General features: G+C 60.8%; 2 non-coding genes across 2 annotated transcripts; both read right to left on the bottom strand.

Moving 5' to 3' along the window:
- Positions 1–4,354: 4,354 nt before the first annotated feature.
- On the bottom strand, positions 4,355–4,473 carry LOC131870445 (5S ribosomal RNA). Its single transcript, XR_009368755.1, has one exon. It is a non-coding gene; the product is annotated as a 5S ribosomal RNA (ribosomal RNA).
- Positions 4,474–12,277: 7,804 nt separating this feature from the next.
- On the bottom strand, positions 12,278–12,396 carry LOC131870468 (5S ribosomal RNA). The gene has a single exon (XR_009368777.1). It is a non-coding gene; the product is annotated as a 5S ribosomal RNA (ribosomal RNA).
- Between the last annotated feature and the right edge of the window lie 12,604 nt (positions 12,397–25,000).

The following is a 25,000-nucleotide window of genomic DNA, read 5'->3' as shown; positions in this document are numbered from 1 at the left end:
TTCTGGGTAGGGGCTTCGGGTGCGCATTACATTTTTGCCCAAGCGTCCAGTGGGGTTTCTGGTGCGCTCCGAAGTGGGGTTATTGGAGCGCATCAAAGGTGCGCAATGCTGGTGCGAACCCGGGAGCGCTCCGATGTGTGCTCCAAGGTGCGGCGTGCACGAAGTCCGAGCCCGGTTTGCCCCGGGTGCGCACCTCGCGTGCACCTTCGCCGGGGTGAGCACCTTGGTGTGCAGACCTTGGTTGGGTTGCGCGCCCTGGTGCGCACCAAGGAGCGCTCTGAAGTGTGCTCCAAGGTGCGGCGTGCACGAAGTCGGAGCCCGGTTTGCCCCGGGTGTGCACCTCGGGTGCGCACCTCGCGTGCACCTTCGCTGCGGTGGGCACCTTGGCTGGGTTGCGCGCCTTGGTGGGCACCATGCAGTGCACGAAGTCGGAGCCCGGATTGCCCCGGGCGCGCACCTCCGCCAGGGTGGGCACCTTGGTGCGCACAACTTGCCTGGGCTGCGCACCAGGAAGGGCTCAAGATGGCACCCGCGTTCCGTTTTTTTCACTATCTTTCAGAACGGAAATTTTAAAATCTCGTTTTTTTTTGCCTTTTCTGGAAATTAGTGAAGGCAGCGCATCAAAGGTGCGCAACGCTGGTGCGAACCTGGGAGCGCTCCGATGTGTGCTCCAAGGTGCGGCGTGCACGAAGTCGGACCCCGGTTTGCCCCGGGTGCGCACCTCGCGTGCACCTTGGTGCGCACACCTTGGCTGGGTTGCGCGCCCTGGTGGGCACCATGGTGCGCACCAAGGAGCGCTCCGAAGTGTGCTCCAAGGTGCGGCGTGCACGAAGTCGGAGCCCGGTTTGCCCCGGGTGCGCACCTCGCGTGCACCTTCGCCGCGGTGGGCACCATGGCGTGCACGAAGTCGGAGCCCGGTTTGCCCCGGGTGCGCACCTCGCGTGCACCTTCGCCGGGGTGGGCACCTTGGTGTGCAGACCTTGGCTGGGTTGCGCGCCCTGGTGGGCACCATGGTGCGCACCAAGGAGCGCTCCGAAGTGTGCTCCAAGGTGCGGCCTGCACGAAGTCGGAGCCCGGTTTGCCCCGGGTGTGCACCTCGGGTGGGCACCTTGGTGCGCATGCCTTGCCTGGGCTGCGCACCAGGGCGGGCTCAAGATGGCACCCGCGTTCCTTTTTTTTCACTATCTTTCAAAACGGAAATTTTAAAATCTCATTTTTTTTTGCCTTTTTCTGGAAATTAGTGAAGGCAGCGCATCAAAGGTGCGCACCTCGCTGCCCACCACGGTGCGCAACGCCGGTGGGCACCCGGGAGTGCTTCGAAGTGTGCTCCAAGGTGCTGCGTGCACGTTGTCGGAGCCCGGTTTGCCCCGGGTGCGCACCTCGCGTGCACCTTCGTCGGGGTGGGCACCTTGGCTGGGTTTGCCCCGGCTGCGCTCCGAAGCGGGGTTATTGGAGCGCCGCCTCTTTTTTTGTCGGAGCGTTTGGTGGGGTTTCTCGCATTGGCTCTTCCGAGGCCCGGTTGCCACCCTGGCGCGCACGAAGTCGGAAGTAGGGTTAATTGCCCGGGTGCGCACCTTTGCCAGGGTGGGCACCTTACCTGGGCTGCGCACCAGGGCGGGCTCAAGATGGCACGCGCGTTCCGTTTTTTTCACTATCTTTCAAAACGGAAATTTTAAAATCTCCTTTTTTTTTTGCCTTTTCTGGAAATTAGTGAAGGCAGCGCATCAAAGGTGCGCACCTCGCTGCCCACCTTGGTGTGCTCTGAGGTGCGCACCCGGGAGCGCTACGAAGTGTGCTCCAAGGTGCGGCGTGCACGTTGTCGGAGCCCGGTTTGCCCCGGGTGCGCACCTCGCCTGCACCTTGGCCGGGGTGGGCACCTTGGCTGGGTTTGCCCAGGGTGCGCTCCGAAGCGGGGTTACTGGAGCGCCCCCTCTTTTTTTGTCAGAGCGTTTGGTGGGGTTTCTCGCATTGGCTCTTCCCAGGCCCGGTTGTTGGGTGCGCTCCCACCCTGGCGCGCGCGAAGTTGGAAGTTGGGTTAATTGCCCGGGCGCGCACCTTCGCCAGGGTGGGCACCTTGGTGCGCACACCTTGGCTGGGCTGCGCACCAGGGCGGGCTCAAGATGGCACCAGCATTCCCTTTTTCTCACTATCTTTCAAAACGGAAATTTTAAAATCTCGTTTTTTTTTTGCCTTTTATGGAAATTAGTGAAGGCATCGCATCAAAGGTGCGCACCTCGCTGCCCACCTTGGTGTGCTCCGAGGTGCCCACCACGGTGCGCAACGCCGGTGCGAACCCGGGAGCGCCCCGATGTGTGCTCCAAGGTGCGGCGTGCACGAAGTCGGACCCCGGTTTGCCCCGGGTGCGCACCTCGCGTGCACCTTGGTGCGCACACCTTGGCTGGGTTGCGCGGCCTGGTGGGCACCATGGTGCGCACCAAGGAGCGCTCCGAAGTGTGCTCCAAGGTGCGGCGTGCACGAAGTCGGAGCCCGGTTTGCCCCGGGTACGCACCTCGCGTGCACCTTCGCCGGGGTGGGCACCTCGGCTGGGTTGCGCGCCCTGGTGCGCACCAAGGAGCGCTCCGAAGTGTGCTCCAAGGTGCGGCGTGCACGAAGTCGGAGCCCGGTTTGCCCCGGGTGCGCACCTTCGCCGCGGTGCGCACCATGGCGTGCACGAAGTCGGAGCCCGGTTTGCCCCGGGTGCGCACCTCGCGTGCACCTTCGGCGGGGTTGCGCGCCCTGGTGGGCACCATGGTGCGCACCAAGGAGCGCTCCGAAGTGTGCTCCAAGGTGCGGCGTGCACGAAGTCGGAGCCCGGTTTGCCCCGGGTGCGCACCTCGCGTGCACCTTCGGCGGGGTTGCGCGCCCTGGTGGGCACCATGGTGCGCACCAAGGAGCGCTCCGAAGTGTGCTCCAAGGTGCGGCGTGCACGAAGTCGGAGCCCGGTTTGCCCCGGGTGCGCACCTCGCGTGCACCTTCGCCGCGGTGGGCACCATGGCGTGCACGAAGTCGGAGCCCGGTTTGCCCCGGGTGCGCACCTCGCGTGCACCTTCGCCGGGGTGGGCACCTCGGCTGGGTTGCGCGCCCTGGTGCGCACCAAGGAGCGCTCCGAAGTGTGCTCCAAGGTGCGGCGTGCACGAAGTCGGAGCCCGGTTTGCCCCGGGTGCGCACCTCGCGTGCACCTTCGCCAGGGTGGGCACCTCGGTGTGCTCCGAGGTGCGAACCCGAGAGCGCTCCGAGGTGCCCACGAAGTCGAAAGTCGGGTTAATTGCATTGTTTTCCCCGGGTGCGCTCCGAGGTGCGCAACATCGGCGCGCACCAAGGAGGGCTCCGAAGTGTGCTCCAAGGTGCGCACGATGGCGTGCACCTCTGGTGCGCACGATTCGGAGCTCGGTTTGACCGGGGTGCGCACACCTTGGCTGGGTTGCGCACCTTTTGTGCGCTCCAAGGTGCGCACGAAGTCGGAGCTCGGTTTGCCCCGGGTGCGCACCTTCGCCAGGGTGCGCACCTTGATGCGCACGCCTTGGCTGGGCTGCGCACCTTGGTGGGCGCCATGGTGCGCACCTTTCGTGCGCTCCAAGGTGCGCACGAAGTCGGAGCTCGGTTTGCCCCGGGTGCGCACCTTGGTGGGCGCCATGGTGCACTCCGAGGTGCCCAAGATTGGTGCGCACCAAGGAGCGCTCCGAAGTGCGCTCCAAGGTGCGCGCGAAGTCGAAAGTTGGGTTAATTGTCCGGTTTGCCTCGGGTGCGCACCTTGCGTGCACCTTCGCCAGGGTGGGCGCCTTGGTGCGCACACCTTGGCTGGGCTGCGCACACCTTGGCACCCGCGTTTCCTTCATTTTAAATTTTTTTTTTTTACAATCTCTCAAGTGGGAAATTCTATAATCTCAACTTTTTTTGCCTTTTCAGGAAACTTTTGAATGGAGCGCATCATTGGTGCGCTCCGAAGTGTGCTCCAAAGCTCTCTCCAGCTGCGTGCACCTGCCCCGGCCGCGCACCCGGCCCCGCCCAGCTTCGCTCACCTGTCCCGGGCGTCTGGTGCGGAACCTTAGAGTAAGAAACATCACCGTGCACCTTGGCCAACGTGCGCGACTCGACCGAGCGCGCACTGGCCGAGGTGCACACCGATTTCACCTGGGTGCGCGCGCAGCACCTCGGGCGCACCGGGGTGCGCGCACAACGCCCGGGTTGCACCGTGGCCTGTGTGCTCGGGGCGCCTCGGGTGCGCGCTCGGTGTCGCCCCCGCGCGCGCGGTAGTGCGGGCAGCGCACCCCGGCCCGGCCCGGCCCCGACGAGAACGCAAACGGGCAAAAGGTTTATTCAAATAGCATTGCGACGCCCGGCGAAAAACTAAAAAAGGGTGCAACACCGGGACTTCCCGGGAGGTCACCCATCCCAGTACTACTCCGGCCCAAGCGCGCTTAACTGCGGAGTTCTGATGGGATCCGGTGCACTAACGCTGGTATGATCGCACCCGTTATGAGCTTGTCGCAGTGTGTACTTAGCAAACCGCGACCCACGTGCGAATCCACCCCGGCCACCCACCCCCGTCGAGGTGCACACCCTCCCTCGCGAAGTGCGCCCCGTTCGCCAAGTGTGAGCCCTGCCCGGGTGCGCGCACCTTGCTAGGGCGTCGGGTGTGCACCCGGCCCGGCCTACGTGCGTGCACCTGGAGGGGGCGTCGTGTGCGTGCAGTGTCCCGTCTGCAACGCGGTGCCCACACACCACCTCGGGCGCAACGACCTGCGCTCACATGTGGGCCGAGTGCACCTTGGTGCATGTTCGGGGCGCCTCGGGTGCACGCTCGATCTTGCCCCGGTGCACCAAGGCGCTCGGTTTGCCCCGGGTGCGCACTTGGTGCAAGGTGGGCACCCAAAATAGGGATCAAGCACCAAAACACAAGTTTCGGGATGCAAAATGGGACCCAAGGACCACAAATGCGTTCCAAGACCCATGATGGGTCCACGAGAACAAAAATGTGTTCCGAGACTTAATAAACAAATATTGGGTTTTAGGAGAAGAAACATGCTCTGATGCCCAAAACGAGAATCGACCCCGAAAAGGCCACAGGCCAAAAGTGGGATGCGAGACAAAAAAAAATGGGACCCGAGGACCAAAATTGGGTTCCCAGGTCGAAGACAGGGCAACCGGACAAGAAACGACCTCTAAGGCTCGAAATGAGTCCCGGCGACTAAAACTTGACAAGAAGCACCCATCAGGCACCCAACTCGACACCCATGGGATGCCGACCCACCCGGGCTTCCACCTAGCACACCTTGGCACCCACCCACCCTCGCACCCAACCTCGCACCCAACTTAGCACCTTTGAACCCACATTGGCACTCACCCTGACCCTGGCACCTTGGAACCCACATTGGCACTCACCTTGACCCTGGCACCCACCTTTGCACTCACCTTGGGACCCACCCTGGCTCCCACCTCGGCACCCACCCAGACACCCACCTTGGTTCCTTGGCACCCACCTTGGATCCTTGGCACCCACCCCGACACCCACCTTGGCACGCAACTTGGCTACTTGCCACCCATCTTGGCTCCTTGACGCCCACCCCGACAACCACCCCGTGACCTACCCTGGCTAGGGTTGGTGCACACCCACCCTGGTGCCCACCTTGGCACCCACCCTATGACCCACCTTGGCACGCACCTTAGTACCCACCCCGTTACCCACCCTAGGACCCACCCCGTGACCCACCTTGGCCAGGGTGGGTGCCTTGGTGCGCACAACTTGCCTGGGCTGCACACCAGGGCGGGCTCAAGATGGCACCCGCGTTCCGTTTTTTTCACTATCTTTCAAAACGGAAATTTTAAAATCTCATTTTTTTCTTTTTTTTGCCTTTTCTGGAAATTAGTGAAGGCAGCGCATCAAAGGTGCGCAATGCTGGTGCGAACCCGGGAGCGCTCCGATGTGTGCTCCAAGGTGCGGCGTGCACGAAGTCCGAGCCCGGTTTGCCCCGGGTGCGCACCTCGCGTGCACCTTCGCCGGGGTGAGCACCTTGGCTGGGTTGCGCGCCCTGGTGCGTACCAAGGAGCGCTCTGAAGTGTGCTCCAAGGTGCGGCGTGCACGAAGTCGGAGCCCGGTTTGCCCCGGGTGTGCACCTCGGGTGCGCACCTCGCGTGCACCTTCGCTGCGGTGGGCACCTTGGCTGGGTTGCGCGCCTTGGTGGGCACCATGCAGTGCACGAAGTCGGAGCCCGGTTTGCCCCGGGCGCGCACCTCCGCCAGGGTGGGCACCTTGGTGCGCACAACTTGCCTGGGCTGCGCACCAGGAAGGGCTCAAGATGGCACCCGCGTTCCGTTTTTTTCACTATCTTTCAGAACGGAAATTTTAAAATATCGTTTTTTTTTGCCTTTTCTGGAAATTAGTGAAGGCAGCGCATCAAAGGTGCGCAACGCTGGTGCGAACCTGGGAGCGCTCCGATGTGTGCTCCAAGGTGCGGCGTGCACAAAGTCGGAGCCCGGTTTGCCCCGGGTGCGCCCTGGTGGGCACCATGGTGCGCACCAAGGAGCGCTCCGAAGTGTGCTCCAAGGTGCGGCCTGCACGAAGTCGGAGCCCGGTTTGCCCCGGGTGTGCACCTCGGGTGGGCACCTTGGTGCGCATGCCTTGCCTGGGCTGCGCACCAGGGCGGGCTCAAGATGGCACCCGCGTTCCTTTTTTTTCACTATCTTTCAAAACGGAAATTTTAAAATCTCATTTTTTTTTGCCTTTTTCTGGAAATTAGTGAAGGCAGCGCATCAAAGGTGCGCACCTCGCTGCCCACCACGGTGCGCAACGCCGGTGGGCACCCGGGAGTGCTTCGAAGTGTGCTCCAAGGTGTTGCGTGCACGTTGTCGGAGCCCGGTTTGCCCCGGGTGCGCACCTCGCGTGCACCTTCGTCGGGGTGGGCACCTTGGCTTGGTTTGCCCCGGCTGCGCTCCGAAGCGGGGTTATTGGAGCGCCGCCTCTTTTTTTGTCGGAGCGTTTGGTGGGGTTTCTCGCATTGGCTCTTCCGAGGCCCGGTTGCCACCCTGGCGCGCACGAAGTCGGAAGTAGGGTTAATTGCCCGGGTGCGCACCTTTGCCAGGGTGGCACCTTACCTGGGCTGCGCACCAGGGCGGGCTCAAGATGGCACGCGCGTTCCGTTTTTTTCACTATCTTTCAAAACGGAAATTTTAAAATCTCCTTTTTTTTTTGCCTTTTCTGGAAATTAGTGAAGGCAGCGCATCAAAGGTGCGCACCTCGCTGCCCACCTTGGTGTGCTCTGAGGTGCGCACCCGGGAGCGCTACGAAGTGTGCTCCAAGGTGCGGCGTGCACGTTGTCGGAGCCCGGTTTGCCCCGGGTGCGCACCTCGCCTGCACCTTGGCCGGGGTGGGCACCTTGGCTGGGTTTGCCCAGGGTGCGCTCCGAAGCGGGGTTACTGGAGCGCCCCCTCTTTTTTTGTCAGAGAGTTTGGTGGGGTTTCTCGCATTGGCTCTTCCCAGGCCCGGTTGTTGGGTGCGCTCCCACCCTGGCGCGCGCGAAGTTGGAAGTTGGGTTAATTGCCCGGGCGCGCACCTTCGCCAGGGTGGGCACCTTGGTGCGCAAACCTTGGCTGGGCTGCGCACCAGGGCGGGCTCAAGATGGCACCAGCATTCCCTTTTTCTCACTATCTTTCAAAACGGAAATTTTAAAATCTTGTTTTTTTTTTGCCTTTTATGGAAATTAGTGAAGGCATCGCATCAAAGGTGCGCACCTCGCTGCCCACCTTGGTGTGCTCCGAGGTGCCCACCACGGTGCGCAACGCCGGTGCGAACCCGGGAGCGCCCCGATGTGTGCTCCAAGGTGCGGCGTGCACGAAGTCGGACCCCGGTTTGCCCCGGGTGCGCACCTCGCGTGCACCTTGGTGCGCACACCTTGGCTGGGTTGCGCGGCCTGGTGGGCACCATGGTGCGCACCAAGGAGCGCTCCGAAGTGTGCTCCAAGGTGCGGCGTGCACGAAGTCGGAGCCCGGTTTGCCCCGGGTGCGCACCTTCGCCGCGGTGGGCACCATGGCGTGCACGAAGTCGGAGCCCGGTTTGCCCCGGGTGCGCACCTCGCGTGCACCTTCGCCGGGGTGGGCACCTCGGCTGGGTTGCGCGCCCTGGTGCGCACCAAGGAGCGCTCTGAAGTGTGCTCCAAGGTGCGGCGTGCACGAAGTCGGAGCCCGGTTTGCCCCGGGTGTGCACCTCGCGTGCACCTTCGCTGCGGTGGGCACCTTGGCTGGGTTGCGCGCCTTGGTGGGCACCATGCAGTGCACGAAGTCGGAGCCCGGTTTGCCCCGGGCGCGCACCTCCGCCAGGGTGGGCACCTTGGTGCGCACAACTTGCCTGGGCTGCGCACCAGGAAGGGCTCAAGATGGCACCCGCGTTCCGTTTTTTTCACTATCTTTCAGAACGGAAATTTTAAAATATCGTTTTTTTTTGCCTTTTCTGGAAATTAGTGAAGGCAGCGCATCAAAGGTGCGCAACGCTGGTGCGAACCTGGGAGCGCTCCGATGTGTGCTCCAAGGTGCGGCGTGCACGAAGTCGGACCCCGGTTTGCCCCGGGTGCGCACCTCGCGTGCACCTTGGTGCGCACACCTTGGCTGGGTTGCGCGCCCTGGTGGGCACCATGGTGCGCACCAAGGAGCGCTCCGAAGTGTGCTCCAAGGTGCGGCGTGCACGAAGTCGGAGCCCGGTTTGCCCCGGGTGCGCACCTCGCGTGCACCTTCGCCGCGGTGGGCACCATGGCGTGCACGAAGTCGGAGCCCGGTTTGCCCCGGGTGCGCACCTCGCGTGCACCTTCGCCGGGGTGGGCACCTTGGTGTGCAGACCTTGGCTGGGTTGCGCGCCCTGGTGGGCACCATGGTGCGCACCAAGGAGCGCTCCGAAGTGTGCTCCAAGGTGCGGCCTGCACGAAGTCGGAGCCCGGTTTGCCCCGGGTGTGCACCTCGGGTGGGCACCTTGGTGCGCATGCCTTGCCTGGGCTGCGCACCAGGGCGGGCTCAAGATGGCACCCGCGTTCCTTTTTTTTCACTATCTTTCAAAACGGAAATTTTAAAATCTCATTTTTTTTTGCCTTTTTCTGGAAATTAGTGAAGGCAGCGCATCAAAGGTGCGCACCTCGCTGCCCACCACGGTGCGCAACGCCGGTGGGCACCCGGGAGTGCTTCGAAGTGTGCTCCAAGGTGCTGCGTGCACGTTGTCGGAGCCCGGTTTGCCCCGGGTGCGCACCTCGCGTGCACCTTCGTCGGGGTGGGCACCTTGGCTGGGTTTGCCCCGGCTGCGCTCCGAAGCGGGGTTATTGGAGCGCCGCCTCTTTTTTTGTCGGAGCGTTTGGTGGGGTTTCTCGCATTGGCTCTTCCGAGGCCCGGTTGCCACCCTGGCGCGCACGAAGTCGGAAGTAGGGTTAATTGCCCGGGTGCGCACCTTTGCCAGGGTGGGCACCTTACCTGGGCTGCGCACCAGGGCGGGCTCAAGATGGCACGCGCGTTCCGTTTTTTTCACTATCTTTCAAAACGGAAATTTTAAAATCTCCTTTTTTTTTTGCCTTTTCTGGAAATTAGTGAAGGCAGCGCATCAAAGGTGCGCACCTCGCTGCCCACCTTGGTGTGCTCTGAGGTGCGCACCCGGGAGCGCTACGAAGTGTGCTCCAAGGTGCGGCGTGCACGTTGTCGGAGCCCGGTTTGCCCCGGGTGCGCACCTCGCCTGCACCTTGGCCGGGGTGGGCACCTTGGCTGGGTTTGCCCAGGGTGCGCTCCGAAGCGGGGTTACTGGAGCGCCCCCTCTTTTTTTGTCAGAGCGTTTGGTGGGGTTTCTCGCATTGGCTCTTCCCAGGCCCGGTTGTTGGGTGCGCTCCCACCCTGGCGCGCGCGAAGTTGGAAGTTGGGTTAATTGCCCGGGCGCGCACCTTCGCCAGGGTGGGCACCTTGGTGCGCACACCTTGGCTGGGCTGCGCACCAGGGCGGGCTCAAGATGGCACCAGCATTCCCTTTTTCTCACTATCTTTCAAAACGGAAATTTTAAAATCTCGTTTTTTTTTTGCCTTTTATGGAAATTAGTGAAGGCATCGCATCAAAGGTGCGCACCTCGCTGCCCACCTTGGTGTGCTCCGAGGTGCCCACCACGGTGCGCAACGCCGGTGCGAACCCGGGAGCGCCCCGATGTGTGCTCCAAGGTGCGGCGTGCACGAAGTCGGACCCCGGTTTGCCCCGGGTGCGCACCTCGCGTGCACCTTGGTGCGCACACCTTGGCTGGGTTGCGCGGCCTGGTGGGCACCATGGTGCGCACCAAGGAGCGCTCCGAAGTGTGCTCCAAGGTGCGGCGTGCACGAAGTCGGAGCCCGGTTTGCCCCGGGTACGCACCTCGCGTGCACCTTCGCCGGGGTGGGCACCTCGGCTGGGTTGCGCGCCCTGGTGCGCACCAAGGAGCGCTCCGAAGTGTGCTCCAAGGTGCGGCGTGCACGAAGTCGGAGCCCGGTTTGCCCCGGGTGCGCACCTTCGCCGCGGTGCGCACCATGGCGTGCACGAAGTCGGAGCCCGGTTTGCCCCGGGTGCGCACCTCGCGTGCACCTTCGGCGGGGTTGCGCGCCCTGGTGGGCACCATGGTGCGCACCAAGGAGCGCTCCGAAGTGTGCTCCAAGGTGCGGCGTGCACGAAGTCGGAGCCCGGTTTGCCCCGGGTGCGCACCTCGCGTGCACCTTCGGCGGGGTTGCGCGCCCTGGTGGGCACCATGGTGCGCACCAAGGAGCGCTCCGAAGTGTGCTCCAAGGTGCGGCGTGCACGAAGTCGGAGCCCGGTTTGCCCCGGGTGCGCACCTCGCGTGCACCTTCGCCGCGGTGGGCACCATGGCGTGCACGAAGTCGGAGCCCGGTTTGCCCCGGGTGCGCACCTCGCGTGCACCTTCGCCGGGGTGGGCACCTCGGCTGGGTTGCGCGCCCTGGTGCGCACCAAGGAGCGCTCCGAAGTGTGCTCCAAGGTGCGGCGTGCACGAAGTCGGAGCCCGGTTTGCCCCGGGTGCGCACCTCGCGTGCACCTTCGCCAGGGTGGGCACCTCGGTGCGCACACCTTCTCAATGTTTTCTTGCCTTTTCTGGAAATTGGTGAAGGCAGCGCATCAAAGGTGCGCACCTCGGTGTGCTCCGAGGTGCGAACCCGAGAGCGCTCCGAGGTGCCCACGAAGTCGAAAGTCGGGTTAATTGCATTGTTTTCCCCGGGTGCGCTCCGAGGTGCGCAACATCGGCGCGCACCAAGGAGGGCTCCGAAGTGTGCTCCAAGGTGCGCACGATGGCGTGCACCTCTGGTGCGCACGATTCGGAGCTCGGTTTGACCGGGGTGCGCACACCTTGGCTGGGTTGCGCACCTTTTGTGCGCTCCAAGGTGCGCACGAAGTCGGAGCTCGGTTTGCCCCGGGTGCGCACCTTCGCCAGGGTGCGCACCTTGATGCGCACGCCTTGGCTGGGCTGCGCACCTTGGTGGGCGCCATGGTGCGCACCTTTCGTGCGCTCCAAGGTGCGCACGAAGTCGGAGCTCGGTTTGCCCCGGGTGCGCACCTTGGTGGGCGCCATGGTGCACTCCGAGGTGCCCAAGATTGGTGCGCACCAAGGAGCGCTCCGAAGTGCGCTCCAAGGTGCGCGCGAAGTCGAAAGTTGGGTTAATTGTCCGGTTTGCCTCGGGTGCGCACCTTGCGTGCACCTTCGCCAGGGTGGGCGCCTTGGTGCGCACACCTTGGCTGGGCTGCGCACACCTTGGCACCCGCGTTTCCTTCATTTTAAATTTTTTTTTTTTACAATCTCTCAAGTGGGAAATTCTATAATCTCAACTTTTTTTGCCTTTTCAGGAAACTTTTGAATGGAGCGCATCATTGGTGCGCTCCGAAGTGTGCTCCAAAGCTCTCTCCAGCTGCGTGCACCTGCCCCGGCCGCGCACCCGGCCCCGCCCAGCTTCGCTCACCTGTCCCGGGCGTCTGGTGCGGAACCTTAGAGTAAGAAACATCACCGTGCACCTTGGCCAACGTGCGCGACTCGACCGAGCGCGCACTGGCCGAGGTGCACACCGATTTCACCTGGGTGCGCGCGCAGCACCTCGGGCGCACCGGGGTGCGCGCACAACGCCCGGGTTGCACCGTGGCCTGTGTGCTCGGGGCGCCTCGGGTGCGCGCTCGGTGTCGCCCCCGCGCGCGCGGTAGTGCGGGCAGCGCACCCCGGCCCGGCCCGGCCCCGACGAGAACGCAAACGGGCAAAAGGTTTATTCAAATAGCATTGCGACGCCCGGCGAAAAACTAAAAAAGGGTGCAACACCGGGACTTCCCGGGAGGTCACCCATCCCAGTACTACTCCGGCCCAAGCGCGCTTAACTGCGGAGTTCTGATGGGATCCGGTGCACTAACGCTGGTATGATCGCACCCGTTATGAGCTTGTCGCAGTGTGTACTTAGCAAACCGCGACCCACGTGCGAATCCACCCCGGCCACCCACCCCCGTCGAGGTGCACACCCTCCCTCGCGAAGTGCGCCCCGTTCGCCAAGTGTGAGCCCTGCCCGGGTGCGCGCACCTTGCTAGGGCGTCGGGTGTGCACCCGGCCCGGCCTACGTGCGTGCACCTGGAGGGGGCGTCGTGTGCGTGCAGTGTCCCGTCTGCAACGCGGTGCCCACACACCACCTCGGGCGCAACGACCTGCGCTCACATGTGGGCCGAGTGCACCTTGGTGCATGTTCGGGGCGCCTCGGGTGCACGCTCGATCTTGCCCCGGTGCACCAAGGCGCTCGGTTTGCCCCGGGTGCGCACTTGGTGCAAGGTGGGCACCCAAAATAGGGATCAAGCACCAAAACACAAGTTTCGGGATGCAAAATGGGACCCAAGGACCACAAATGCGTTCCAAGACCCATGATGGGTCCACGAGAACAAAAATGTGTTCCGAGACTTAATAAACAAATATTGGGTTTTAGGAGAAGAAACATGCTCTGATGCCCAAAACGAGAATCGACCCCGAAAAGGCCACAGGCCAAAAGTGGGATGCGAGACAAAAAAAAATGGGACCCGAGGACCAAAATTGGGTTCCCAGGTCGAAGACAGGGCAACCGGACAAGAAACGACCTCTAAGGCTCGAAATGAGTCCCGACGACTAAAACTTGACAAGAAGCACCCATCAGGCACCCAACTCGACACCCATGGGATGCCGACCCACCCGGGCTTCCACCTAGCACACCTTGGCACCCACCCACCCTCGCACCCAACCTCGCACCCAACTTAGCACCTTTGAACCCACATTGGCACTCACCCTGACCCTGGCACCTTGGAACCCACATTGGCACTCACCTTGACCCTGGCACCCACCTTTGCACTCACCTTGGGACCCACCCTGGCTCCCACCTCGGCACCCACCCAGACACCCACCTTGGTTCCTTGGCACCCACCTTGGATCCTTGGCACCCACCCCGACACCCACCTTGGCACGCAACTTGGCTACTTGCCACCCACCTTGGCTCCTTGACGCCCACCCCGACAACCACCCCGTGACCTACCCTGGCTAGGGTTGGTGCACACCCACCCTGGTGCCCACCTTGGCACCCACCCTATGACCCACCTTGGCACGCACCTTAGTACCCACCCCGTTACCCACCCTAGGACCCACCCCGTGACCCACCTTGGCCAGGGTGGGTGCACCCACCCTGGTGCCCACCTTGGCACCCACCCATCCTAGCACCCAGCCTGTGACCGGGCTTGGAACCCAACCTTGCACCCGCACCCGTCTTGGCCAGTGTGGGTGCGCACCCATCCTGGCACCCACGTTGTGACACACCCTTTAACCCACGCACCCTAGCACCCACGTTGGCACCCACCTTGGAACCCAACCTAGCAACTTGGCACCCACCCCGTGACCCACCTTGGCATCCACCATAGCAGTCGCCGACTTGGCACCCACCTCGGCACCCACCTTGACACTTGTGGACCCACCTTGCCACTCACCCTAGCATCGACCCATCCTAGCACCCACCCTGGCACCTTTGCACCCTAGCACTCACCCATCCTAGCACCTAACCTGTGACCCACCTTGACACTCACCCTCGCACCCACCTTGGAACCCAACCTAGCACCCACCCACCCTGACACCAACCCTAGCACCTACCCACCCTTGCACCCACCCTGTGACCCATCTTGGCACCCACCCATCCTACCACTCAACCTATCACCCACCTTCTCACCCACCTTGGCATCCACCTTAGCACCCACCCACACTGGCACCTTGGCACCCACCTCGGGCAAGGTGGGTGCACACCCACCCTGGCACCCAATTTAGAACCCACCGAGCATGTTACCCACCTTGGCACCCACATTGCAGCCCACCCTAGTACCCACCCTATGACCCACATTGGCATCCACACCCTAGCACCCAGGCACCTCGACACCCGCCTTGACACCCACCCTAGCACTGAACCTGTGACCCACCTTGGAACTCACCCTAGAACCCACCCACCCTGTGAACCACCTTGGCATCCACCTTAGCACCCACCCACCTTGGCACCCACTCTAGCACTCACCCATCCTAACACCCAACTTGTTACCCACCTTGGCACCCGCCCTCGCGTCCACCTTGAAACCCACCCTAGCACCCACCCACGCAGGAGCCCACCTTGGCACCCAACCTAACACCCACGCATCCTGGCACCCAACTTGTGACCCACCTTGGAACCCACCCTAGTACCCACCTTTGAACCCACTATATCACCAACCCACCTTGGCACCCACCCTATGACCCTCTTTGGAATCCACCCTAGCACGCACCCACCCTGGCACCCACCATGGAGCGCACCCTAGCACCCACCCACCTCGGCACGCACCTCAACACCCACCTTGGTGTGCGCACTGCGCCAACCTCTCAAAGACCCTATGTGGTGCGCTCCAAAGTGTACACCTTTGGTGCGCTCCAAGGTGCGCACCTTTGGTGCACACCGAGGTGCACACCAAAGTGTGCACCGAGGTGAGCACCAAAGTGCACTCCAGGGTGCACACCAAGGCGTGCACCTTTGGTGCGGTCAATGCAAACGAATTCGGAAGTTGGGGTCGATGTCCTAATCGCTGCTGCAGACTACACGTATGAGAATCGGACAAATAGCTTTATATAGGGGAGGTGTTGCGTTTGATGGGTCGACTCCCCTGGTTGTGTGCACTGCACCAACTTCAAAGACCCTGTCTTGTTTAAGAAGTCAAAAGTTGGGGTGGATGTCCTAATCATTGCTGCAGTCTACGCATGTATGAGAATCAGACAAATAGCTTATATAGGGGAGGTGTTGCATTCGGTGGGTTGACTCCCCTGGTTGTGCGCACTGCGCCAACCTCAAAGACCCCGCATAGCAGAAGAAGTCGGAAGTCGGATTTTGGTGAGCACCAAGGCGTGCACCTTTGGTGCGGTCAACGCAGACGAATTCAGAAGTTGGGGTGGATGTCCTAATCGTTGTTGCAGGCTACACATGTATGAGAATCAGACAAATAGCTTATATAGGGGAGGTGTTGGGTTTGATGGGTCAACTCCCTTGGTTGTGCGCATTACGCCAACCTCAAAGACCTTGTTTTCGTTAAGAAGTCAAAAGTTGGGGTCAATGTCCTAATGGCTCCTGCAGGCTACACATGTATGAGAATCGGACAAATAGCTTATATAGGGGAGGTGTTGGGTTTGATGGGTCGACTCCCCTGGTTGTGCGCATTACGTCAACCTCAAAGACCTTGTTTTCGTTAAGAAGTCAAAAGTTGGGGTCGATGTCCTAATTGCTCCTGTAGACTACACATGTATGAGAATCAGACAAATAGCTTATATAGGGGAGGTGTTGGGTTTGATGGGTTGACTCCCCTAGTTGTTCGCATTACACCAACCTCAAAGACCTTGTTTTCGTTTAGAAGCCGAAAGTTGGGGTCGATGTCCTAATTGCTCCTGCAGGCTACGCATGTATGAGAATCAGACAAATAGCTTATATAGGGGAGGTGTTGGGTTTGATGGGTCGACTCCCCTGGTTGTGCGCATTGCGCCAACCTCAAAGACCCTGCATTGCGGATGAAGTCGAAAGTCAGAGTTTGGTGTGCTACAAGGTGTGGTCGAAGGTGCTCACCTAGGTGTGCACCTTTGGAGCACAGGAAAAGTGCCCTCCAAAAGTGCGCACCTTTGGAGTGCATAAAAGTGCCCTCCAAAAGTGCGCACCTTTGGAGCGCAGAAAAGTGCCCTCCAAAAAGTGCCCTCCAAAAGTGCGCACCTTTGGAGCGCAGAAAAGTGCCCTCCAAAAAGTGCCCTCCAAAAGTGCGCACCTTTGGAGCGCAGAAAAGTGCCCTCCAAAAAGTGCCCTCCAAAAGTGCGCACCTTTGGAGCGCAGAAAAGTGCCCTCCAAAAAGTGCCCTCCAAAAGTGCGCACCTTTGGAGCGCAGAAAAGTGCCCTCCAAAAAGTGCCCTCCAAAAGTGCGCACCTTTGGAGCGCAGAAAAGTGCCCTCCAAAAAGTGCCCTCCAAAAGTGCGCACCTTTGGAGCGCAGAAAAGTGCCCTCCAAAAAGTGCCCTCCAAAAGTGCGCACCTTTGGAGCGCAGAAAAGTGCCCTCCAAAAAGTGCCCTCCAAAAGTGCGCACCTTTGGAGCGCAGAAAAGTGCCCTCCAAAAAGTGCCCTCCAAAAGTGCGCACCTTTGGAGCGCAGAAAAGTGCCCTCCAAAAAGTGCCCTCCAAAAGTGCGCACCTTTGGAGCGCAGAAAAGTGCCCTCCAAAAAGTGCCCTCCAAAAGTGCGCACCTTTGGAGCGCAGAAAAGTGCCCTCCAAAAGTGCGCACCTTTGGAGCGCACAAAAGTGCCCTCCAAAAGTGCGCACTTTTGGTGCGCACCAAGGCGCTGGTTCGGTCGTTGCAGGCGAGTTCGGAAGTTGGGGTCGATGTCCTGAGCGGAGGTGCAAACTACACAGGTGTCGGAATCGGACAAATAGCTTATATAGGGGAGGTGTATGCTTCGATGGGTCGACTCCCCAGGTTGAGCGCACCGCGCCAACCTCAAAGACCCTACGGTATGGATGAAGTCGGAAGTTGGGTCCGATGACCGATTCGATTAGTAGGTATGCTCATGAGGTCGGAATTTGGGTCCGATGACCTGCCATGTGCAGGAAGGCGAATGTTGACACTGTGCGTTGCAAGGTGCACACCAAGGCGCTGGTGCGGTCTTTTTAGTCGAGTTCGGAAGTTGGGGTCGATGTCCTGATCGGAGGTGCAAGCTACACAGGTGTGGGAATCGGACAAATAGCTTATATAGGGGAGGTGTATGCTTCGTTGGGTCGACTCCCCGGGTTGAGCGCACCGCGCCAACCTCAAAGACCCTACGGTATGGATGAAGTCGGAAGTTGGGTCCGATGACCGATTCGATATGTAGGCATACTCGCGAGGTCGGAATTTGGGTCCGATGACCTGCCACGTGCAGGAAGGCGAATGTTGGCACTGTGCGTTGCAAGGTGCGCACCAAGGCGCTGGTTCGGTCGTTGGAGGCGAGTTCGGAAGTTGGGGTCGATGTCTTGATCGGAGGTGCAAACTACACAGGTGTGGGAATCGGACAAATAGCTTATATAGGGGAGGTGTATGCTTCGTTGGGTCGACTCCCCGGGTTGAGCGCACCGCGCCAACCTCAAAGACCCTACGGTATGGATGAAGTCGGAAGTTGGGTCCGATGACCGATTCGATATGTAGGCATACTCGCGAGGTCGGAATTTGGGTCCGATGACCTGCCATGTGCAGGAAGGCGAATGTTGGGACTGTGCGTCGCAAGGTGCGCACCAAGGCGCTGGTGCCGTCGTTGCAGTCGAGTTCGGAAGTTGGGGTCGATGTCCTGGTCAGAGGTGCAAACTACACAGGTGTGGGAATCGGACAAATAGCTTATATAGGGGAGGTGTATGCTTCGATGGGTCGACTCCCTGGGTTGAGCGCACCGCGCCAACCTCAAAGACCCTACAGTATGGATGAAGTCGGAAGTTGGGTCCGATGACCGATTCGATACGTAGGCATATTGGCGAGGTCTGAATTTGTGTCCGATGACCTGCCATGCGCAGGAAGGCGGAATTTGGGTCCGATGACCGAGTTGATGGCGTGCCATGCGCAGAAAGGCGGAATTTGGGTCCGATGACCGAGTTGATGTTGATGGCCCGCCATGCACAGGAAGGCGGAATTTGGGTCCGATGACCGATTTGAAGGCGTGCCATACGCAAAAAGGCGGAGTTTGGGTCCGATGACCGAGTTGATATTGATGGCCCGCCATGCGCAGGAAGGCGGAATTTGGGTCCGATGACCTGACATACGCATGGAGTCCGACTCGGGGGCCGATGTTCGATTCGATGACTTGCATTGTGGGTAAAGTCGGAAGTTGTGGTCTTTGACCCGATTCGATGACCAGACTTCGGCTGCTTGAGAATCGGACAAATAACTTATATAGGGGAGGTAGTGTTCTCGAGCATCCTCCCCCCGTGCCCGTTTATGTCGATTGATGCTGGTGCTCGACTGGTTGGAGCGCTCGGATGCAAAAATCTTGCACCAGGATTTATCGATTGTGATGGACACGGCAAGTCTCCTGATTGCTATGCAGGAGCTCATCGTGAATCTCTATGCGGCCTTGGTATGGACTCGACCTGCGGAATGGTTCGGCAATGGTAGTCGCTCCAACACGTCCTTGCAATGGCCACAGAGGTGATTCGACTAGAGCTCCAGTCTAGCTTTTGGGTTGCTTGGCGGACTGGTATAGCCGCGATCGAGTTCCGGCCATGAACGTTTTAGATAGCTCTTGGGCTTTCTGGGACGGAAGTCGGAAGTTTGGGCTGTTGTCCGATTTGATGACCATTCTTCGGATGTGTGAGAATCGGACAAATAACTTATATAGGGGACTGTGTTGTCTCACGCAGCCCCCTCCGTGCCCCTCTATCTCGACCGATGTTGGTGCTTGAAAGGGTTGGGATCGCTCGGATTTATAAACGTGCACCACCATTTGTCGAGTGTGAGGGACGCGGCAGGTCTCCTAAATGCTATGCGGGCGCTCTCTGAGAATCTCTATCCGGCCTCGACACAGACTAGTCTTGCTGAATGGTTTGGCACTGGTAGTCGATCCAACACGTCGTTGTTGTGGCCGCCTAGGCGATTCGATTCGAGCCCCCGTCTAGCTTTTGGGTTGCTTGGCGGATTTTGCCCTATCCGCAAGTGAGCTCGGTCCCTAAACGTTCGAGAAACCCGATTGCTATGCGCCGACTCTCTTTCTTGCGAGCCTCCATCTAGCTTTTGGGTCTCTACGGAACGGAAGTCGGAATCTGGGACCGTTGTTTGATTCGACGAGGCAGACTACGGTTGTGCGAGAATCGGACAAATAACTTATATAGGGGAGGTGTTGACTGGAGCATTCTCCCCCGTGCCCCTCTAACTCGACCAATGCTGGCGCTCGAACGGTGGTAGCGCTCGGATTTTCATTGAGCGCCAGCATTGGTCGATTTAGAGGGGCATGCGAGATTCCCGAATGCTATGCGAGGGCTCTAACGGAAATGTCTATTGGTTTCGGTATGGATGCAATTGCGAGTGGTTCGGCAAAGGTAGTCGTTCCGATGCGTCCATGTCGTGGCCAAATCGATAATTCGATTTGAGCCCTCGTATAGCATTTGGGTCTCTCGATGTGATTCCGCATTCCAGTCCCTTTGGGCACTGCTTGAGCCGCATCCCAGGGGGTTCCCTTCCCAATAATCTGCCTCGCAACCCGATTGCTATGCGGTGAGGCTCCTCGGCCGCCTCGGAACTATCTGTGTATCAGACGCATCGCGGGATAAGGGGTTGGCAACGGTAGTCGCCCCAAGCGCGTCCGATGCTTGGACCATTCCGAGGCGGCCCTGAAGCCTCTTCCGTCTAGCCGTTGGGTCCTTCTCGCCGCATCCCTCGCCTCGCACCCCGATTGCTATGCGGTGAGGCTCCTCGGCCGCCTCGGAACTATCTGTGTATCGGACGCGTCGCGGGATAAGGGGTTGTCACTGGTAGTCGCCCCAAGCGCGTCCGATGCTTGGACCATTCCGAGGCGGCCCTGAAGCCTCTTCCGTCTAGCCGTTGGGTCCTTCTCGCCGCATCCCTCGCCTCGCACCCCGATTGCTATGCGGTGAGGCTCCTCGGCCGCCTCGGAACTATCTGTGTATCGGACGCGTCGCGGGATAAGGGGTTGTCATTGGTAGTCGCCCCAAGCGCGTCCGATGCTTGGACCATTCCGAGGCGGCCCTGAAGCCTCTTCCGTCTAGCCGTTGGGTCCTTCTCGCCGCATCCCTCGCCTCGCACCCCGATTGCTATGCGGTGAGGCTCCTCGGCCGCCTCGGAACTATCTGTGTATCGGACGCGTCGCGGGATAAGGGGTTGTCACTGGTAGTCGCCCCAAGCGCGTCCGATGCTTGGACCATTCCGAGGCGGCCCTGAAGCCTCTTCCGTCTAGCCGTTGGGTCCTTCTCGCCGCATCCCTCGCCTCGCACCCCGATTGCTATGCGGTGAGGCTCCTCGGCCGCCTCGGAACTATCTGTGTATCGGACGCGTCGCGGGATAAGGGGTTGTCACTGGTAGTCGCCCCAAGCGCGTTCGATGCTTGGACCATTCCGAGGCGGCCCTGAAGCCTCTTCCGTCTAGCCGTTGGGTCCTTCTCGCCGCATCCCTCGCCTCGCACCCCGATTGCTATGCGGTGAGGCTCCTCGGCCGCCTTGGAACTATCTGTGTATCGGACGCGTCGCGGGATAAGGGGTTGTCACTGGTAGTCGCCCCAAGCGCGTCCGATGCTTGGACCATTCCGAGGCGGACTCGAAGCCTCTTCCGTCTAGCCGTTGGGTCCTTCTCGCCGCATCCTTCGCCTCGCACCCCGATTGCTATGCGGTGAGGCTCCTCGGCCGCCTCGGAACTATCTGTGTATCGGACGCGTCGCGGGATAAGGGGTTGTCACTGGTAGTCGCCCCAAGCGCGTCCGATGCTTGGACCATTCCGAGGCGGACCCGAAGCCTCTTCCGTCTAGCCGTTGGGTCCTTCTCGCCGCATCCCTCGCCTCGCACCCCGATTGCTATGCGGTGAGGCTCCTCGGCCGCCTTGGAACTATCTGTGTATCGGACGCGTCGCGGGATAAGGGGTTGTCACTGGTAGTCGCCCCAAGCGCGTCCGATGCTTGGACCATTCCGAGGCGGACCCGAAGCCTCTTCCGTCTAGCCGTTGGGTCCTTCTCGCCGCATCCCTCGCCTCGCACCCCGATTGCTATGCGGTGAGGCTCCTCGGCCGCCTTGGAACTATCTGTGTATCGGACGCGTCGCGGGATAAGGGGTTGTCACTGGTAGTCGCCCCAAGCGCGTCCGATGCTTGGACCATTCCGAGGCGGACCCGAAGCCTCTTCCGTCTAGCCGTTGGGTCCTTCTCGCCGCATCCCTCGCCTCGCACCCCGATTGCTATGCGGTGAGGCTCCTCGGCCGCCTTGGAACTATCTGTGTATCGGACGCGTCGCGGGATAAGGGGTTGTCACTGGTAGTCGCCCCAAGCGCGTCCGATGCTTGGACCATTCCGAGGCGGCCCCGAAGCCTCTTCCGTGTAGCCGTTGGGTCGTTCTCGCCGCATCCCTCGCCTCGCACCCCGATTGCTATGCGGTGAGGCTCCTCGGCCGCCTTGGAACTATCTGTGTATCGGACGCGTCGTGGGATAAGGGGTTGTCACTGGTAGTCGCCCCAAGCGCGTCCGATGCTTGGACCATTCCGAGGCGGCCCCGAAGCCTCTTCCGTGTAGCCGTTGGGTCCTTCTCGCCGCATCCCTCGCCTCGCACCCCGATTGCTATGCGGTGAGGCTCCTCGGCCGCCTTGGAACTATCTGTGTATCGGACGCGTCGCGGGATAAGGGGTTGTCACTGGTAGTCGCCCCAAGCGCGTCCGATGCTTGGACCATTCCGAGGCGGACCTGAAGCCTCTTCCCTCTAGCCGTTGGGGCTTTCTCGCCGCATCCCTCGCCTCGCACCCTGATTGCTATGCTGTGAGGCTCCTCGGCCGCCTTGGAACTATCTGTGTATCGGACGCATCGCGGGATAAGGGGTTGGCAGTGGTAGTCGCCCCAAGCGCATCCGATGCTTGGACCATTCCGAGGCGGCCCTGCAGCCTCTTCCGTCTAGCCGTTGGGGCCATCTCGCCGCATCCCCCACCTCGCACCACGATTGCTATGCGGTGAGGCTCCTTGGCCGCCTCGGAACTATCTGTGTATCGGACGCATCGCGGGATAAGGGGTTGTCACTGGTAGTCGCCCCAAGCGCGTCCGATGCTTGGACTATTCCGAGGCGGCCCTGCAGCCTCTTCCGTCTAGCCGTTGGGGCCATCTCGCTGCATCCCCCACCTCCTCGGCCGCCTCGGAACTATCTGTGTATCGGACGCATCGCGGGATAAGGGGTTGGCAGTGGTAGTCGCCCCAAGCGCGTCCGATGCTTGGACTATTCCGAGGCAGCCCTGCAGCCTCTTCCGTCTAGCCTTTGGGGCCATCTCGCCGCATCCCTCGCCTCGCACCCCGATTGCTATGCGGTGAGGCTCCTCGGCCGCCTGGGAACTATCTTCGTATCGGACGCATCGCGGGATAAGGGGTTGTCACTGGTAGTCGCCCCAAGCGCGTCCGATGCTTGGACTATTCCGAGGCGGCCCTGTGGCCTCTTCCGTCTAGCCGTTGGGGCCATCTCGCCGCATCCCCCACCTCGCACCCCGATTGCTATGCGGTGAGGCTCTTCGGCCGCCTTGGAACTATCTTCGTATCGGACGCATCGCGGGATAAGGGGTTGTCACTGGTAGTGGCCCCAAGCGCGTCCGATGCTTGGACTATTCCGAGGCGGCCCTGCAGCCTCTTCCGTCTAGCCGTTGGGGCCATCTCGCCGCATCCCCCACCTCGCACCCCGATTGCTATGCGGTGAGGCTCCTCGGCCGCCTTGGAACTATCTTCGTATCGGACGCATCGCGGGATAAGGGGTTGTCACTGGTAGTCGCCCCAAGCGCGTCCGATGCTTGGACTATTCCGACGCGGCCCTGTGGCCTCTTCCGTCTAGCCGTTGGGGCCATCTCGCCGCATCCCCCACCTCGCACCCCGATTGCTATGCGGTGAGGCTCCTCGGCCGCCTTGGAACCATCTTCGTATCGGACGCATCGCGGGATAGGGGGCTGTCACTGGTAGTCGCCCCAAGCGTGTCCGATGCTTGGACCATTCCTAGGCGGCCCTGAAGCCTCTTCCGTCTAGCCGTTGGGGCCTTCCCGCCCCATCCCTCGCCTCGCACCCCCGATTGCTATGCGGTGAGGCTCCTCGGCCGCCTTGGAACCATCTGTGTATCGGACGCATCGCGGGATAAGGGGTTGGCACTGGCAGTCGCCCCAAGCGCGTCCGATGCTTGGACCATTCCGAGGTGGCCCTGAAGCCTCTTCCGTCTAGCCGTTGGGGCCTTCCCGCCCCATCCCTCGCCTCGCACCCCGATTGATATGCGGTGAGGCTCCTCGGCCGCCTTGGAACTATCTGTGTATCGGACGCATCGCGGGATAAGGGGTTGGCACTGGTAGTCGTCCCAATCGCATCCGATGCTTGGACCATTCCGAGGCGGCCCTGCAGCCTCTTCCGTTTAGCCGTCGGGGCCTTCCCGCCGCATCCCTCGCCTCGCATCCCGATTCCTATGCGGTGAGTCTTCTCGGCCGCCGCGGAACTATACCTGTTATTGCTACTGCATCCTTCGGCTGGTAACCTCCTCTGCCGCCTTGGAACGTTCTCTTTGTCGGACGCGTCGCGGGATAAGGGGTTGGCACTGGTAGTCGCCCCAAGCGCGCCCGATGCATAGACCGCTCCGAGTCGACCTTGCTTTCAGCCTCTCACATGCATAGACCTCTCTGAGTCGACCCTGCAGCCTCTCACGTTTAGCCTTTGGAATCTCGCCTCACAACATGATTGCTATCCTTGATGCATCCCTTGCCTCGAGCCCTGATTGCTTTCTTGGCTGCATCCCTCCTCTCCTCACAGCCCGGTTGTCATCACTGCTTCATCCGTCGCTTCATGCATTCTGGCTGCTGGGCCCTTCCCACCGCACACCTCGATTGCTATCTCTTCTGCATCACACACCCCGATTGCTATCTCTGCTACATCCCTCGGCTCTCACTTCTGCATCCTTCGCCTCACACCTCGATTGCTATCAATGCTGCATCCGTAACCTCACACCCCGATTGCTATGCGGGGAGGCTCCTTGGCTGCCTTGGAAATTTCTGTGTGTCGGACGCACCGCGGGATAAGGGGTTGGCACTGGTAGTCGCCCCAAGTGCGCCCGATTCTTAGACCGCTTCGAGGTGACCTCGTAGCCTCTTTCGTCCAGGCTTCCTGCCTTCAACGCCCTTTTTACACCTCGATTGCTATGCGCGGGCTCGTTGGCGTCTATCACCTCTCTGCGAAGAGTGGCACGATGATTGTTGGGGTAAATCGTAGCAGTCCGATCTCTGGCCTTGGGCCATTGTGAGGGCTGATCGATTTCCTGTGCGCATCTCGTGTTCGCCCAGTAACAGACTCGACGACTTGTAATCGGTCTTGTTCCCGATTGTTCCTGGAGGTAGTCTTCGGAACTCTTGGATTTGACCTGTCACTCGAACTGTCCTCTTCCGAGGATGCTTGTGTGTGTGTGCTTGTGCCATTTCCTTGGCGGTATTAACGAGATATTAAAGAGCGGAGTGAGCGCCTCGCCCAGCTATGTTTGGGGCTCTCACTCCCTTACCCGGTGTGCGACCGCTTTGCACGTAGGTTGCGGAGCATCGCGACTCTTTCGATGTTTGGCGGTTGTCTTCCGGTGATGCGTTGGTCCCGAAGTGCACGTTACTAGCATTTCTGCCATTGTTCTCGATCTTTGGCACGTTCCTTCGTTGCAATTGGATATATATCTCCGTTTATACGCGCAGGCTTCTCCCGCCTATTCAGCGCTGTCCCACTCTCAGCACTCTCGTGGTCTCCTTGGCTTCTCTCTCCCGTGAGCGAGCTCTCTT

This window comes from Cryptomeria japonica, unplaced genomic scaffold (assembly GCF_030272615.1).
Source record: "Cryptomeria japonica unplaced genomic scaffold, Sugi_1.0 HiC_scaffold_330, whole genome shotgun sequence".
Lineage (NCBI taxonomy): Eukaryota > Viridiplantae > Streptophyta > Pinopsida > Cupressales > Cupressaceae > Cryptomeria > Cryptomeria japonica.
This window is presented reverse-complemented; position numbering and strand designations above follow the sequence as displayed.